Below are 19393 nucleotides of genomic sequence, written 5' to 3' on the forward strand. Positions count from 1 at the left end.
GACAAATCACTTGAAAACTTGCATAAAACGGCCATTTACTATGTTCAAAGATTTTGTAGGTCATAAATTTGAACAGGACATCACGAGGGCAGCTTGTCTCTGCTCTAAAATGCCTGGGACCTCAGCTGGGGAAGTTTCAAATCTGGGAGTGACCCAAGGACTGGGAACTCCATTTATTTATCTTGAAGACTTTCTCACGTCTATGTCTGGTAGTTGAGGCTGGCTATTAGCTGACACACTTACACACAGCCTCTTCATGTGGTCTCGCCATGTGGACAAATCTGAGCTTCTTCGAAGCATGGTAGCTGGGCTCTAAGAACAAGAGCAAAGCAGATGGCACATTTATGACCTATCCCAGAAATCACATAGGGGCACTTCTTCCATACTTTAATGGTTAAGGTTAGTCACAGAGGTTCACCCAGTGCAAGGGGAAGGGACATAGACCATACCACCCGATAGGAGGTGTGTCGAGGTCACACTGTAAGAAGAACATGTAGGACGGGAAACACTGCTGTGGCCATCTTCAGAAAATACAGCCTCTTACTCTGGGGCAGATGCAAAGTCAATGAGGGAATATGGATTCCCGGAGCCTGGCTGGAAAAAGAACAACAAGAAGAAAACAGGAATTTTCCCAGATTTCAAGTCGAGGTGGAAAAAAAGAATAACCACAAATAGGAAGGTTTGAGTCAGAGCAGATCTGAGCATGTTTATTGGCAGAGCCAAGAGGAAGAGTAAAGATAGAAAATAGATGAGGGAGGGGCGCCTGGGTAACTCAGTTGGTTGGGTGTCCAACTCCGGCTCAGGTCATGGTCTTGCAGTTGGCAGGTTCGAGCCCTGCATCGGGCTCTGTGCTGACAGTTTAGAGCCTGCAGCCTGCTTCGGATTCTGCGTGTCCCTCCCTCTCTGCCCCTCCCCTCCCTCAAAAATAAATAAAAATTAAAAAAAAAAGAAAATAGATGAGGGAAAATCAATAGGACAAGATTCTGGATGAGATAGATATGACCAAAATATTCAGGTAGAGGTTTAATTTCTTGAGAAGAAACACTATTTCTCTGCAACAAGAAGAAATAAAAAGGGGGCGCCTGGGTGGCTCGGTCAGTTAAGCATCCTACTTCAGCTCAGGTCATGATCTCACAACTCATGAGTTCAAGCCCTGTGTCGGGCTCTGTGCTGACAGCTCAGAGCCTGGAGCTGGCTTGGGATTCTGTGTCTCCCTCTCTCTCTGCCTCTCCCCTACTCATGCCCTGTCTCTCTCTCTCTCTCCTTCAAAAATTAAAAAAAAGAAATAAAAGGAAAATATGGGAGAAATAGAGCAGAATTCTGACACAGACAAGACATTTTGAAGAGGAGAGAAAGAAACATGGTAGAATGGCCTATCTTCTCAGGGAAGGAAGAGGTAAGAAAATCTATTGAAATTAAGAAGGCTTAAGGTTCATAAGAAGTTGAAAGAGTAGATAAGACACTGAATAGGGCCTCTATAAGATAAGACTCAAGTACTTCTTACTTTTGAAAGAAGTTGGAAGACTGGAAAATCTATGCCTGTTGTTTATGCTAGATGATGGATATGTGGGAATTTATTATACTGTTCTCACTAATTATGTGTGTACTTGAAAATCTCCTAATAAAATGTTTAAAAATATTTCTACAGTTATGGAATAAAATACTTATCTATTTTTTTAAAGAAACTAATAAAATTGCATTCTTACTTGGTTGTCAATAAAAATGCTTCCCTTAGGCCAGTAGCTCTCAATGGAGAAAGGACTTTCTATTTGTCTTATACATATTGCCATCCCACACAAAAGTTCAATCAACTCAAATGCACTCATGAAATCCTCTGTCTGATGCTTTTCAAAATGCCAATAACGTACCTTAGTCAAGTTCTGAAATAATTTTGCTTATTTCCCCTAAGAGCACATTATTTATTACTTCTTGCTAAAGTAAAAAAAAGAAATTCTTCTTCTTCTTCTTATTATTATTACATATTATTATTTCTTCTTATTATTATTACTTAAGACAGGTTGGTCGCATGTTGGATTCTATTCTATCGTCTCTACAGTCATACCCACGTGAAGAACATCACAGGGTTCCTGCTCTTGCTAGATTTCTTCCTGGCATTGGAGAAACACTGAGCTGGCAAAATCAATAGCTCAAATCTCAGAAACAGAGTGATATGGAATCCTGTATGCTTCAGAGCTCTAATCATCAACTCATTTATATTCTTGGGGATTGAAGGAAACATATTAAGAAAGGATATTCTTGCCCTGTACAAAACTGTCACAGTCAGCTAGCAAGAAAGATTGAAGACTGAACAAATATCCATGAAGCAGCCACTTGGTTTCCTGAAGCATGTCAGTGACACCCAGAATTCATCAAGTTCATGGTTCCACATCTTGGATTGTGAAAAGTGACTAGGCAATGTGCATGATTTTGACCTTTAGTCAATATCTCTCTTTTGCATTATATTAGGAATAATGAATTGTCATAAACAGCACATGGTCCAAGCCAATATTCTGAGAAAATCACTGGTGGGTTTTTGAAATTCAATGGCAAGCAACTCAAAAGGTTCAGATGGTTTTGTTTTGTTTTGTTTTGTTTTGTTTTGTTTTGTTTTGTTTTTCGACATACTGCAAGTGTCTTGAAAGTAGCGTAGCCTAGGGGTGCCTGGCTGGCTCAGTCCATAGAGTTTGAGACTCTTGATCTTGCAGTTGTGAGTTTGAGCCCCAGGTTGGGTGTGGAGATGACTTAAAAATAAAATCTTAAAAAAAAACAAAACGTAGAGTTAGCATAGCTTTCTAACTTTAGCTCTCACCAAACTATCCATATGATGACCAGGATCCTGCTCAAGCAAGAATTGCTACAATGAAGAACATAAGTAATATAGAGGATGAAAAAAAAAAAAAATCTGAACAGCATAGAGGGAGAGGGAGAGAAAGCCAGGGAGATTAATGAAAGGGGAGACTCAAAGGCATGAATTCAAAGTATGAGGAGTGGAAGACATCATGCACCCCTTGCTGAGGGACTGAATTATTTCTTTCATATCGAGACTGCAATGCAAAGACAAAACAGGAAATGTTTCAGTCAGATACATTTTGCTGGGCAAAATCATGCCTAACTTCACTCCCAATGGCCTCTGACAGTAATTTGAAGAACACAAAAGAAAAATTACTGATATCAAATGACAGCACCTTCTGATACTATTCCTCCCTTGATTGACATTAATCATGAGTTACTGTCCACAAAGAAATTTTTATTTAATGGAGAAAGAAAGCCCATGCCACCCTATCTTAGCATTTTACTCAACGGTACTTCTGCAATTCGTTTGCATGCACTGCAGACTCTGTCTGGAGCCCTGAGCCTGATTTTGATATCTTGTGTAAAGAGGAACAACACATGACAAATTAAGGAAAAGAGAATGATTGAGAGTGAGGCTGGGGTGCGACTCATGGCGATTTCTTCTTTAAGTCCCCTTGTTTCCTTAGTGGCTATAAATTATCAGCTGAACATACGTATACACCCTTAGTGGCGAGAGAAGAGTCATCTCATCCTTTCCTTTTGGGCTTTAGTGAGTTCCCAAAAGAGCCGGTCGGATAGCTGGTGGTGGACAGACCATATGGAGATGTCACTCATGGTTCTGCCCTTGTCAAATTGTCCCAGGACAAAGTCTGTCCGTGTCTAGGCACACCAGCACCACACAGCCCTGTATACTCTGGGCCTGTGTGACACAGATCCCATGGCCCCAGTATCGGAGGCAGAACCTACTGTGATCCAGCTCCAAGCCCTCACAGAGACTAGCTCTTGCACTGAGAGGGTGAGGAGTAGGTGCAGACATTATTAACTCAGCAAAATTGATTATTGGCCTTGAACGTGAAGCAAAGGTTGAAAGGCAAATATAACTTTTGTGTCCAGGCCTCCCCTGTGCAGTAGGCTGAATAACGGCCCTCCCTAAAGATGTCCACGACTTAATACAGGGTACCTATGAATATGTTACTTTACATAATGAAAGAGATTTTGTAGATGTTACTAAATTCAGAATCTTGAGATGGGAAGATTATCCTGGATTACGTGGGTGTGCCCTTTCAATTCACAAGGGTCTTTATAAAAGGGACACAAGAGGAGTCAGAGTCAGGGAGAAAGAGATGTGAGGCAGAAGCAGAGGAACAGAGAGAAATTGGAAGATGCTATGCCGCTGGCTTTGAAGGAAAAAAAAAAAAAAAAGGAGCCACGAGCCAAAGAATGCAGGTAGCCTCTAGAAGCTGGAAAAGGAAAGGAAACAGATTTGCCCCCAGAGCATCCAGAAGGAACACAGTCCCGCAAACCCATGTGGGACTTCTGACCTCCAGAAGTGTAACATAACAAATTTGTGTTGTTCTAAGTTACTAAATTTGTGGTAATTTGTTACAACAGACACAGGAAACTAATATGCCAACAGCCTATGCAGACAAGATGAGATCAATTTACTCCGGGTCCCTAAATTACAACTCAAGTCCCATCTCACTTGTCACTAGAAGACCAGGCTTTGACTTCCCTCCAGAAGTAAAAGGGAAGGGCTTACTTTTTTCTCTGAGTTTGTCCTGGTTGTCCCCTGCTGACTTAGTACCTTCCTGGTTCAAAGCCACTCCTGTCCAGCCTTGGGGCCACTGATGACCCTGCTGCTGGTCACTGTCCTCTCCCAGGATCCACTTGCCCTGTGTTCCTGCATCACTCCCATGTGCTGCTCTGCCCAAAGCATGGTCCTGATCACCTTCCTTAATCTCCAAAGTGAAATGCAAGGCTGCAGCTTATAGTAATCAGAACATGCTAATAAGTAATAATAAAACTGCAAGTTGAGGAAGGTACAAAACAGAGTAACCATCTTAGGCTGGGTTCCCTAGAAGCAGAACCTAAGATAAGAATTCTCTGGCATGTGATTTCTTGGGAGGAGAGAGAAGAGGGGTGAAGGAAGCAGGATGGGGCAAAGGAAGGAAGGAGTGGGAATTCAGCTTCAACCTGGTCCCACAGAGAACCCTGGAGAACAGCTGTCCCCTGGGGCAAAGGAGCCAGCCTGTTGTACCTTTGTGTCAGTCAGTCATCAGCCATTGCTACTCAGGGGATAGGGTAACATAACTTCCCAGACAAGGAGAGTCCCATTCTGCTGAGGACAATTCTCCAGAGAAAGAGGCAGCTATGAACTGTTAACAGGCAACACTCACAACGGCTAAGGGATGGGGCACAGGCCCTTAAACAGACAGAGATCTGGGTGGGTACCAACAGCATCTATTACAATGACCAAAACCGAGCTCACAACTAGTTCCTGAAGAGCACCTCTGCCAATCTCCCTGGCCTCATCAGTGTTTAAAAGACTTAACCTTATTCATCATTTTTCCACCTCCTTTCCATTCCACCAACAAAAATGTCTTTGAGCTGGCTCCTCTCCGTGGAGTCCGAGGTCCCAGAGACATTTCTTTCTCCCTTAAAGACATCACTCAATCCTGTTTCAATTCCAGGATTTTCCAAGATGACTGACAGCCCTATTCCCTAATCTTGGTCTTAGGACTCCAAGAAGACATTGGAACACAAAAGCCTGACATTAGTACATTCAACCAAGTCTGACTTACATAAAACTGAGTAACATGCATGCATGGCACCTACAGTCCGATCTGTGTTGAGCCAAGGTGATTAGCAGGGGTCATTTCCCTTTTACAGCCTTTAACTCCCCCGTGGGGAGGTGAAGATTAGTCCTCCACTTTATTCCTGCTATACACAAACATCTCCATGAGAATAAGTAATAACATGCAGGCAGTGAAATCTATAAACCCTTTCTTAGGGAAGAATGAATCACCGAGAAGTATTATTCATACTGTAAGTGGCAACCCATTAGTAGTCCTGAGAAAAAAATTAATCAAAAAGGGTAGACTAGAAAAGATAAAAATTCATTTCAAATAATAAATGTACATACTGTTTCATGGAGCAAGTCCTTGTTTCAGTTATATCTATTCGTATATGTATATTCAAACGTTTGGATGTTCAGGGTTATGACGTATTTCGTACTATGAGCAAGAATCAAAAAAAAATTGGGGGAAAAAAAAACCCTCACCAGTATAAATACTCATTTTCATCCAGAACAGCTAGGTTTCTTGATGCTACTGGAGGTTTAGAAATCTCCATCTACTGTTGTGGATCTTTGCTTCATGTCTATGAAAGAGAAAGATCCATTTAGGTATTTATTTTCTTCAAAACGACAGAACTCTCAACTCCATTCCACATCCTAAAAATGAATTGAACTCTACTTTCCTGAGAAACTTAACAGGAACCCATGGGGGAGGGGAAGGAAAAAAAAAGAGAGAGAGGTTAGAGTGGGAGAGAGCCAAAGCATAAGAGACTCTTAAAAAATGAGAACAAACTGATGGCTGATGGGGGGTGGGAGGGAGGAGAGGGTGGGTGATGGGTATTGAAGAGGGCACCTTTTGGGGTGAGCACTGGGTGTTGTATGGAAACCAATTTGACAATAAATTTCATATATTTAAAAAAAAAAAGAACTCTACTTTCCTACAAAGGCTACTTAAAGCTTTGAAATTATAACATTGAAGGGGTACCTGGGTGGCTTAGTTGGTTAAGTGTTGGCCTTCAGCTCAGGTCATGATCTCACAGTTTGTAAGTTCAAGCCCCGTGTTGTGCTCTGTGTTGACAGCTCAGAGCCTAGAGCCTGTTTCAGATTCTGTGTCTCCCTCTCTCTCTCTGTCCCTCCCCTGCTCACACTCTGTCTCTCTCTCTCAAAAATAAACATTTTTTAAAAATTAAAAGAAAAAGAAATTATAACATTATGGGTTAAAGTGGGTAGAATTATGTCCCTAAAAAGAAATGTTCAAGTCCTCATTCTCAGTACCCGTGAATGTGACTTTATTTGGAAATACACTCTTTGCAGATGTAATCAAGTTAAAATGGGATCATAATGGATTAGAGTGGGCCTTAATCCAGTGACTGGTGATCTTATAAGAGGGAAATTTGGACACAGAGCCACCTAGGGAGAACACCAGGAAACGACAGAGGCAGATATTGGAGTAAGGTGTCTACGAGGCAAGGAATGCCCAGAAGAGCTGGCAACCACCAGAAGCTAGGAAGTGGCAGAGAAAGATTCTTCCCTGGAGCCTTGAGAGAAAGCATGGCCCTGCCGACACCTTGATTTTGGACTTCTAGCCTCCAGGATTGCAACAGAATAAGTCTCCGTTGTCTTCAGCCACTCAGTTTCTGGTAATTTTTTATGGCAGCCGTAGGTGATTAATACGTGGATTTTCCTACTTCTACCCTGAGCACTGAATTTTCAAAGATCTCAGGAAATATTTACATGTACCTGTTTGAATATTCATAAAACATCTCTGCAAAGATAACCAAGAAACTGACAACACTGGTTGCCTTTGAGAAATGGAACTAGATACCTGCAGGATCAGGGATAAAGACTTTTTTTTACTGTAATACCCTTTTGAATTTTAAACCATGTGATGTATTATCTATTTTAAGAATAAAAAATTTAGAAAATTTGTGACTCAAACTTGACCTACCTAGCAATCTTCCTCTTCCCCAGAGATCACTGCTGATGGAAACCCATCCCATTTTTTTAAAAGGGGTAAAGTCTTTTTTTTTTTAATGTTTATTTTTGAGAGAGAGAGAGAGAGAGAGCACGTGAGTGGTGGAGGGGCAGAGAGAGACAGACAGACAGACAGACAGAACCCGAAGCAGGCTCGAGGCTCTGAGCTGTCAGCACAGAGCCCGACACGGGCCCGAACTCATGAACCGTGAGATCATGACCTGGGCCAAAGTCGGACACTTAACCGACTGAGCCACCCAGGCACCCCAGGGGTAAAGTCTTAAGAAGATGGATCTGCCTCTTTCACAGAGAACCCATGGCTCATGCCATTTCTCTTTTGTACCAGAAACACGGCAGGCTACCTGTCCGGTCTTATCCAGAAAGATCTTTAGTCATCTGCCTCTCTCTTTCAAGCTATTTGCTTGAGGATAAAAAGGTACAATGCTGGCAGCTGAGATAATGTTCCTCTCTATGATATTCCTTAATTACTGACTTAAATGAAGAGTCATTGTTTCATTGCCTCATTAAAAGACATATCTTATGAGCAGATAATTCACATGGATGAATTAAGAAGAACAAACTCATTAGACAGATTAGACAGTTTGAGACTGAATCCAACAAGGTATGGGTAGTTAATTATATAATTTGAAGTTTTGGGCAAAATGGGCCCAAGGGTCTTTCAACATCAAAGCCTCCAGTGGAGAGGGATGCAATGTAACACAGGCCCTTCAGCAAAACACTCCTGTAAGACAACTCTACACAATATTGGTGATCAGTGCATCTTTTATGAATTGAATCAAATTAAAAGGCTAAAATGAAGAGCTAGAAGACACTTTAGAATTGTCAAGCATGTTTCCCCTGTAATGCTCTAAAAATGAGCACCCGGCTCTCCGGGTTGGAATATGGACTTGACTTTAGCCATGCTTCTTCTAAGCCTCAATTTCCTCACCTAAAAAATAGAGTAATCATATATCTGCCTCTTCGGGTTGTAGAGGAGATCAATGGAGGGCAGAGCACCTCCCCCCAGCTGCCCATCTTCTCTGCAGAACTTCCCTGGATGGATAGCAGCCATCTCTTCCTTGAAGTCACCCCACCCCACGACCCACGGCCAATGACAAGCTGCTATGGGGTGTAAAAGAGACCCCCTTCCCCTCAAGGCAGGGATAACTCCAACGTATGCCTTGCATTTCAGAGCCTCTCTTTAAGAAAATGAGACCACTTCCTTGCTGAGCTTTCCTTTCCTTTCTTGTTTTCCTCCCTCCTCACAGGTTATTCCTGAAGAATGCTCCTGCAACGCGTCCCATCCACCTGACTTCCTGCCTCAGGCTCTGCTTCTAAGGAACCCAAGCTCAGAGAGGAGGTGAAGAGCTTCAAAGTTAAGTGTATAAAGAGTCGATCATTTTCACTGTTATTACTTAATCACTCAAATTTAGGGCAAGCAGAAATAAAAGGACCTCTGACACACTCTAATCTGACCCAAAGGCATACATAGCAAAGTGGCGATATAAATTCCGAACAGAAAAATTATTTGAGTGAGTTTACTCACAAAGTAACACTGAGAAGATAAAACAGGAGGCAGAAACAACTAGACTAGCTCCGCTTAGATTTTTTTTTTTTTTTTGAAGAATAGAGACCCTGTGGTATAAGGCCTAAAATTAATATTACGTGTTGCCTTGACATCTGGTAAAATCAGGAAGGCCTCCATGGCTGACATACAAGTTCCTCTCCCCACTCTGCTGTGGAGGGTAATGTCCTCTAGCCAAACGATTCTCCTGAAGAGGGACTGAGCACGGCTCCTGCTTATCCCTGAGTAGTGGGTTGCAGTTCCCTGCCAGCCTTCAGAACTATCCAGACAAGCCGATCACATCCTCCCACAGGATCCAGGGGTCACCTCACCCTCTTGATACCATCAAGCTTGCCTCTCACAGCCCCTGGGTGTTCACTCCGTTCCTGAATGCAATCCCCATGTAGCCTTATGTATGGCATGTGGTATTCTCCTCCCCCCAGACTGTGAGTACATAAGACCAATAAACTGTCATCCATCTCATCTATCCAGTGGGGGGTGCTGTGTGTTCAGCCATCCCTAGAACTGTAGGGTGGAAATTCCTCCATCACCAGTGGGGGCAATTAAAACAGACCCTTATTACTAGGGCTTATAAGAATTCCTATACTTTTGGGGGCGACTGGGTGACTCAATCAGTTAAGCGTCGGACTCTTGATTTCAGCTCAGGTCATGACCTCACGGTTCGTGAATTTGAGCCCCGCATCAGGCTCTTTGCTGACAGTGCAGAGTCGTCTTGGGATTCCCTCTCTCTTTGCCCTGCCCCTGCTTGCTCTCTCTCCCTCTCTCTCAAAAAAAATAAACTAAAAAAAAAAAAAATTCTTATAGTTTTTTAAACTTCTCCATTGTTTTGTTAAACAAACGTAAAATTTTATATTTTCATATATGAAATTGAAAAAGGTGCGTGTGTGTGTGTGTGTGTCCAAGAAAGAAGATTACAGTAGGAGAAGTTGGAAGACCATCTTCCTCTGCAGCAAACACCGCTAAGAGCTGTATATGTGTATGAGAGGTAAAGGTGGGTAAGGCAGGGCTCAGCTCAGGCCAGAGGGAGAAAGGAAGAAATGAACAAGCTGTTGCTGAGACAAAGTTGTGGTCCAGGTAGAAGCATCACTGCTTCTTGTTACACCAGGGTGCTTCTTATTGGAACACAAACCAAAAATCAGTGGGAAGAGACCAGTGCTCAAAGGTGAAGGAAGTAAAGGCACTTGGGAAGAAAAGAAAAGTCATTGAGGAGCTGGTGAAATACCCATTATTTGTCAAGAAATCCTGACACTGATTCTCATTAATGCAGAATCTGAGGGGTGAGATACGGTTTCTCTCACCACTTTTAGCTAAAGTCATCAAAAATTTTGGCTGCCTCTTAATCATGCAATATCTCAACCTTGGTACCCAGCTTGGTTATGAGATCACCAGGGAGAAGTTGAAGGAGGTTCCCAGTTTTAAAGCCTTATAGGAGAAAGGTTTCTGATAATCCCAAAAGCAAATCCCTCCTGGACTTCTAATTCAGTTCAACTCATGAGTTATGCACTGAGTGCCTATAATATATAATACCTAATGTACAGTGTTTCTCCATGTGTGCACCTATGATATATGAGAGAATCTGCCTTTTTAACAAGTCCACAGGTGATTGTTATGTGTGAGAGGTAATACTTGAAAAGACACAAAGGAAAAAAGATACAGGTGAAGCCCTGACATTAAAACACAAGAGCATTCTTTAAAAAAAAAAAAAAAAGGTTAGAGGCAGGGGGTAGTTCTTAAAAAAAAAGAAATAAGTAAAATACAAGATCATGTAGACTCAGTCACAGTATTAATGGACCAACAGGAAGAGCAGAAGCAGTCAAAAAGGGGATGAAGGTACGTGTTCAGTCTCCTGAAAGGTAGGGAGGTTAACCTGGGCTTCGAGGATGAGTAGGATTTAAAGAGACATAGAAAGCATTCCATGCATCCACAGAGTGATGGAAATGGGCACGCAATTCAGCAAACATCCACTAATTACTAAAAAAAAGACAAACATCACATCAAGTACAATGACTGCCATTTTAATTTGGTTGACTCCCTATGTGAGGGAGACATTTTTGGTTACACGTGACAAAAAATCCAATTTAAACTCACTCAAATCATAAAAACTACAACTAAGTAGTTGCACATTATTGCTTAATTCAGGTGAGACTTGACCCCATGGCTCATGAAGTGCCACCAAGGGCCTGGTTTCTCACTAGTCTCTTCTCAGCCTTCTGTGGCATTGGCACCATCCTCAGGCCTTGTATGCTGAGGCCTTGGCCTGCCCCCCATTGTAGCAAAAGGGCAGCTCAAGTCTGAACCTCGTATCTTCACCAACTCACTAGGATGACAGATGTTCTCTTCCGCTAGCCTCTGCCTATCTTTCAGCCCCACCCTGAACCAGGTTCTCACTTGGTCTCTGCAATCTACTTCCATTGGTCTACTTCAAGCTCGTCAAATATGCTACCTTACTTCTATCAGAGCACATGGATCTCCATGGTGTATTCTTCCTCCTCTTTGCCTGGTTAAGGCACACTCAGACTTCAGCTCCCAGCTTAAATTTCAGGACCTAAAGTCAGACTTCCTTGCCATCCTCACCTACCAGAAAAGGTCAGCCCCTGTTATATGCTCTCAATACACAGTGTAGTTGTCTTTTGTGGCAATATATTATTATAACCATTTGAATAGTGTTTGTTTCTTTCACGAGAACAGAAACCATGTCTGATTTTGTTCACCATTGTATCCTCAGCATCAAGCATGTGTCTGGACAGTGGGAACTCAATAAATATTAGTTGGATGAATAGGTGGATGGATGGATGGACAAACTTGGCTTCTAAACCCGGCCATGTAACTAATTAGCTGCATAACCTTCAGCTTTTTTGAGATTCAGTTCTCTCAAGTGTGAAATGAAAAGGTTGGACTAGTTGACCTTTAAGATCTTTTCTGAATTTAAAGCACTGCATTCATAAAGTGTTACTGGCAAGAGAATTTCTTTAACTGCTGGTATCATGAAACCAAACTAAAAAGTGATGCTTTTGGTTACTCTGCTATCCTTTCACGAATGTTATTTTTAATCTAATTCTGACTTTGTGTGGTCTCGTGTGGTAGTCAGCAATCTGGAGAAATTCGTATCCTGCAACTGTTATCAAGCAGCTGGAATTGCCAAATAGCTAACACAAGTTAGAAAAAGATATGCTGACAGTCTAGGCAAATGTTAAATGAAATGTTACTGAGAGCATTTTACACATGTTCCTTTCCCCACCCCACCCCAAAATTGGCAGTATTCAAAGTAAAGGTTGATTTGGTTTAATGCACTGTTAAAAATAAAATTTCCATCTTTGAGTGATGGTTCATATGGAACATTGTGATATTGAACTAGTTTTATTTTTAATGTATAAATAGCCTTAGTGTATTCAAATTCATAGAAATTTGATTAGATCCTAAATATATTTTCATTCAGGGTCCAATTCATAGCCATCTATTTGTGCATTTAAAAAGAAAATACAATTCATCTTTTCACTTGACATGCCTATGAAGCGCAAGATAAAATTTCTTACCTGCTCCCCCATTCAACATCTGGATCTGAACGATAATCTGCCTATAAATAAGAAATGAGAATTTTGATCAGGCAGCTTTGCAATCTGTTCAAAGCAGTCTGGGAATACTTGATTGCATAACAAATCTCCAAGTAAATTAAGTGGTGTTAAGACAGTTTAACTACCATAAAATATTTTATTATATTCTATATCCCTTAAAAATTTATACTTTCTAATGAAGTGATGCAGCCAGAGTACTGATAAAGAGAAAGCACTATACGGAAATGTCCCTGTAAAAAGAAACTCCCCTTTCTGAGGAAACCAAGGCCCCATTGTTCCTTATACTTCCTCTTCTAAGTGACTGGGGTAGGAACTGACCAATTGTTCCTCAAACCCATTTCCATTTCTTCCTTGGCTCCCCTGTAGACTACATTTCCCAGCCTCCCATGTGACAGATTCCTGACCAATGGAATATAGGCAGGAAGTTATACACCCCATTTCCAGGCCTGGCCTCAAAAATGCTCCCATGTAATCCTCTACCCTCCTTCCTCCCACATGTTGAAGGTAGCAGACAGAGGTAGGTCTGCCTGGTTTCCTGAACACTGTGTGGGGCAGAGTCTCTCTCCACTTTTTCGTATTTTCAACCAAATTAGAGGTAGCAAAAGAGGGACAACATTATTTCATCCTTCATTCTTCATATCTCAAGCTTCAGAGCACAGCACACAACCAAACCTAGAGTGGTTGTTTTTTTTTAAAGGTGACACGAGTTTATCCGTCTTATCTGTATACCATTTTGTTTTAATAGATTTTAGCCACTATGAAAACATAAAGGGTCAGGACCAGAGCAAACTAGTCTCAGTGATGGGTCTTGTTATCAATTTTGTTTTTTATCGGTTTTCATCAGTTGATCACATAGTGCTCCCCCCTTGAACAGAGGCTCCTTAACCACGTTAGGATCTACATTTGGCTGCTAGTTATGGAGACCTGAGACACAAATGGTTCAACTAAGACAGACATTAATCCACACCATCCCCACCATGTAAAAGAAGTCTGTAGCTAAGCAGTAGAGCTCCATGGCATCATCCTAGACCCAGTCACCTACTATATTTCTAGTCCTTCATTCTTTTTTTTTTTTAAGTTTATTTATTTAGAGAGAGAGAGAGAGAGTACATACAAGCAGGGGAGGGGCAGAGAGAGAGGGAGAGAGAAAATCCCAAACAGGCTCTGCACTGTCAGCGCAGAGCCCAAAGTGGGGCTTGATCCCACTAACCGCGAGATCATGACCTGAGCCAAAATCAAGAGTCAGACGCTTAACCAACTGAGCCACCCAGGCGCCCCTCTATTCCTTCATTCTTAGAGTGTGACTATCATCCCCTCAAGGTCACCTCATTGTTCCACAATGGACGCTGGGAATCCAGTCATCATGCCTGCATTCCAGTCGGGATGAAGGGAAAGGAGTGAAAAGTATAAAGCATGTATGCTAGCTATGTACCCTTTTCTTAAAAAAAAAAGGGGGGGGGAGCTAAACAACAACAACAAAACCACACTTTTTCTGGGAAGTCCCACTGCGTGCAGACAATTTCAGCATACAGCTCTTTGGCAACACCTTGCCCCAACTGTTTTAATAGAAGAAGGGGATAAATCCTTCCTCTAGAAGCAGGTATTCTTTGTTACAGCCATTTCTCAGGCTTGGTTCTGAAAAGAAAGTTTTAATTAAAAAAGACTGATGAGATTTTTTTTCCTGTGCTACCAGATGAATGCATTATATTTATGAGAGCTATCGATCCAATTCAATTGCCTTCCATAAATTTGCACATATTGTTTATTGATTGTCTATATAACCTATTCATTTTGTACTTTCTTTCCTCTCTGGGCAAAAGTAAATTATTATTATTTTTTTCATTGTATTACAGGCCTTCTAGGTTATCTGCCTAACCCACCAACTCCCCTCTCTGAGAACTGCTCTCCCAGACAAGAGTGGTCCCTGAGTCATATTTATAACTACCTAACCTACCCCTTGGCCCTTGAATATTGCGTCAGGGATGAAAACTTACCCAAGCTAAGCAGACCTGTTTCTCTCTTTTGAGACTTTGGATCTGTGATCAAAAGCACAAGTCAGTCTCCACTAGTCATTTAAACAAAGGATATATAAGTTCAGAAACAATGGGGCAGATATCTTCTGCCAAGTTTATGCCAAGAGAAGTACTTTGCAAATAGAGGAGAGAGAAGCAGAGATGGTGCAGCCTTTGTTTTGCAGATCAATGTTTTCTGTGGATATTTCCCCCAAAAGTTACATCCAAGTAGATGAAAGGGAAGGACTATAAAGAGCTGGTGTAGCTCATGTCAAGGGCTTACCTTTACTACTATGACCTAACCAATATGATCCCAAAACTTTCCATCTGTGATCTTCCCATGTGGTACACCGGAACCAGCATGAAATTTGCTGGCTTTTTTATGTGTTCCCCGATCCCCATCCCTAGTGTATAGTTCATTGAGTAGGTATCTGTTACTTCCTGCCAGGAGAGTCATCTTGCCTGCCATATGTCATCACAGGCTATTAAGGGAAAAAGATAGTGAAAAGGGGTTGGTCTATTGGTTTGGCTTGTTGGATTCAATTTGAGAAACTGAGTTCAACTGAGGTTCTACACTGTGCTAGGTCTTGGGACTGCACATCTGATTAAGACATGGACCCTGTCCAGGAATTTATAATTTGCTATCGTAAATGACTCTCACCCAACTCCAGTATTGTATATGCATATCAAGTCATATCTAGCAAGAAGGAGTTCAGATCTCTTAGTTGGAAGATGACTTAGTAGCCTAGAGGCAGAAAGGGGAGATGATTCCATTGATTTTTTAGAAGAAGGAAACCCTTTCAAAGTTTTTTTTTTCCTCTCTGACCTGATTTTTACCTACTCCCCTGTTTTTCTACACTCTGTATAGATAACTCCATGGAGGAGGGCATCAAAAAGAATGCCAAAGCAAAGTAAACAAAAAAATATCTATACATAACTATTTTTAGGTAGTTTTCAAGTCAAAAAGCTCAGAATTATGCCAGGTTATGAAAGTCTATAAAACTTTTAATGCAGGCAGAAGAAAAGAGCAATATTTTTTCTTAGTCTTCCCTTTTCACTCTGATCTGTTTTGACCTTAAAAAAAAAAAATTAAGTTCCCTGCCTTCTGGAACTTTTTACCAGCAGGAGGTGAGAAATCACATAAATTGCTGGAAACAAATGGTAACAGTCAGTCATTTCTTTTATAATGGACCATTAGGTTGGTGTATTTGCATGTATCATTAAGATTTATTGCAAATTCTCTAATGGAATGACAATGCTAGAGATATAGTCTGTCTAATACAATTAGAATGTAGGCTTCTGGGGTAAAATTGCTACACATTTTCCTTGGAGGACAAAAAATGTGTATCTTCTGCCATGAAAATACCAGTGAGAATAAAGAAGCTATTCTGAATGCTTTTGTCCATTTTTACCATTTTTTATTGTAACAAAATTCTTATTAATTTCACATTAGCTGGTGAGTCTTCTGAAAAAAATTTTTAATGCGGAACACAGGATAATCAAGATCAGGAGGATTATCTTTTATTTGTTGATGGAGAAGTCAAATGCTTTATGGGTACAATTATCAGGAAGGCCAATGTTATGTCCCCACAAAAAACTGTAGGAGCACTCACCTGAGCGATGCTTCCTTGGGGCAGATGAGAGATGGAACTAGATACAAACTCTCAGAGGGGTCAGAACAAAAAGCCAGGCCTTATTCAGATATGCACATAGGTCCATCCCAACCTAGAGGTTGGTTTTCAAGAGTTTCTGGTACCAGATCTAATTTGCATACCTCCTTTTCTCATCAGTACTTGGAACTATTGGTCAAACAGCCCCTTGCTTCATGGAAGGCGTCCCTGGTGAATACTGCTCCCTTCTACTCCTTGAAATGACAGAACTTTCCCATCATCCCTTGCACTGTTGCCACAGCTCCCTTAGCACCTCACTCCAGGGAAACCATAAAGCCATATGAAAGTCAAATCCAACGTAATTCCACATCTGGAAGAGTTTGGGGGAATGTCTTCCCAAGCCTGTAGTTTTACACTGATTTTTTAAAAGTGAATCTAAGCATTTTGGAGACTTTATTTTTTAGTCACAACATTAATTTAACATATTAAATATTATGCTTATACTCTATAGAAAGGTAGGAATAGTAAAAAGAGTGGAGAGAACTGGATTCAAAAACCAGGGACTTTAACATGTATTTTTTAAAGAAATGAATAATTTAAATCTGTCTTTTGGCATCAGAAGAACATTATAGAATATTTTACAGAGGAAAATTTTGGTTATTTGAAATTGAGTGATATGGTAGGCTTTAGCTATGGATCATTATAAGTGGAGTAGGGCTAACTCAGGGGATGCCAGAACCCCAAAGGAAAGAAAATATTAAATAAAAATATCTGGTTTATTATACATTCAGAAGCTCTGAAAATTTCTTTCTAAGTATACTTGAAATGTCTATGGTGTACTTTATTACAAATGAGGAAATAGAGTGTGAAATTAAGTGAATTACTGAGTGGTCAATCAATTTAAGTACATAAAGTGGAATATTCACTGAAGTGGTTACATAGTGTTACTGTAGGGACAGCCATCATGGAATGCACATACGTACTTTGAAAACAATCCTGAAGTGTGTAAAACCCAGTTGATCAATGCTTTCTCCAGATACTCTCCCAAATGTTTCATCCAAGTAAGTGACCTACAAGGACCACCGACAGCTGGTGGATCTGGTATCAGTTGCTTTCAAAACTACTGTTTTATTATTATGACCTAACCAATACAATCTCAAACCTTTCTCTCTCTGGTCCTTTCACATGGCACATTGAAATCAGCGTGCAATTTGGTAAATTTTTTTATCTCCCTCATCCCCACCCCCATTCCTATGTCCAGTACATATTCCCAAGTATTTGTTTACTTATTCATTTATGCATTAATTTATCAATCTGTAAGCAACCAGAGGGCAGAGACTGTATGTAGTTCATCTCAGTATCCTTAGTGCCTGAGACATAATGGGTATCCAGCAAATGTTTGATGACAGCCTAATTATGAATCTCAGTCATTTATTAGCGTTGTGGTCTTGGGCAATAAATGGAGATCTCTGAGGCTCAAGTCTTCTCATCTATAAAGTGGGGATTAACAATAATACCTGCTTACATCATAGAGTTATTTTTAGAACCAAATAACACTGTCAGAATATTTGGTTTTTCTTATATCGTCATCATCATTATTGCCATTATTATTCTCATCATGAATTTTCAACTATTACCCAAGAAGAGTGATTAAGTCAGGCCTCTCAAATGTATATGGCTGAATTTAAACTTGAAAGACAAAGCCTGACTCACGAGAAGAGGATAATAATGGGCGATACGTTTACCCTGGAAAATTCGTGTTAGCGGCAAGAGCCCTGTTTGTTAAAATTCAGATATGGATACACAATGAGTATGGCTCAGGAATAATTGCAGCGTATCCATGGTTACAAAAAATCTTGTCAACACCCATTGTTCTATTTATACCTTGGGAGACATGTCACCACATTTCTATAAATAGAGTAGAAATTAATTCATTTCAACACTGATCATGTGCAAGCCTGTAATCTTCTGAGGAATAAAGGAACTGGACTTGAGTGTAATGGAGGAATATGTAATTTCAAGGGTGTAATGGGCCAGATGTCTGAGAAAGAGTCAACACAGCAAAGAAGCAAGAAAGTTTATAAAGGCAAATGAGGCTTCCTAAGATCTTCAGCAAGAGACTACTTAGGGGGGAGTGATCCTGGGAAGCTGAACAACCTTAAGCTATAGTTTCTTCTGACCACTCATTCAGTTTAGATACAAAACAACAAGAGGATTGAAAGATTTCAGATTAAACATGGCAGGGAAAATGATTTTTTAGAAAGGCTATGAGGTCAGAAAGAATGAGAGAGCACAAGACAGCAAATGAGAAGTGGCCATAAAATTTTGAAAGCTGAAAAGCAGGTGGCTAGGTGGTAACTGACTTAGCATAAAGCTAAAACTTAAGTATCCACAAGGATTCAGGGTTAGGTAGCAGTGGCAAGAAAAAACGAATCTGAGTCGCAGAATTCCTGGGATGCTCAGAAATTGGCAGGACCAGGTGCTTCTGAAGGTTTACTGGCAGAAGGCTAAAACATAGCCATAAGTGAGGGCAGGCAGGGGTACTGTACTAAAACCAGAGGAATTAATTCAGAGTTATTATATTCCAAATAGTGATATGCTCCCAATCCCTTCTCCTACTTGGCTCTGAGAATATCAGCAACCACTCACTTACTTCCCAGATAAGATAATAATCCCTGAGAAAGCACTCACAGATACTACCATGTGGGGGTCTCCAATGAAACATCCAAGCCCCCTCTTAATCAACCTATGGTAAGGTCCATCAACTGTCAAGCCCTACCAGTATACACAGTTTCCACTACACTAAGCTTTTTATTTTTATTTATTTTTATTTTTTAATGTTTATTTTTGAGAGAGAGAGAGAGAGAGACAAAGAGACAAAGAGACAGAGCATGAGTGGGAGAGGGGCAGAGAGAGACACACACACAGAATCCAAAGCAGACTCCAGGCTCTGAGCTGTCAGCACAGAGCCCAATGCAGGGCTTGAACTCATGAATTGTGAGATCATGACCTGAGTGAGCTGAAGTTGGATGGTTAACTGACCGAGCCACCCA

The 19393-nt window shown here is 40.9% G+C and overlaps 1 long non-coding RNA gene across 1 annotated transcript in view; it reads right to left on the minus strand.

Moving 5' to 3' along the window:
• Positions 1 to 12678: 12678 nt before the first annotated feature.
• The window catches only part of LOC145713681 (uncharacterized), a 68896-nt gene continuing 62181 nt past the window's right edge, over positions 12679 to 19393 (minus strand). Inside the window, exon 4 of the long non-coding RNA XR_014136677.1 lies at positions 12679 to 12720. This is a non-coding gene — a long non-coding RNA (uncharacterized LOC145713681). The remainder of the gene's footprint in view (positions 12721 to 19393) is intronic.

This window comes from Panthera onca, chromosome X, assembly GCF_046562875.1.
Source record: "Panthera onca isolate mPanOnc1 chromosome X, mPanOnc1 haplotype 2, whole genome shotgun sequence".
NCBI classification, from domain to species: Eukaryota; Metazoa; Chordata; class Mammalia; order Carnivora; family Felidae; genus Panthera; species Panthera onca.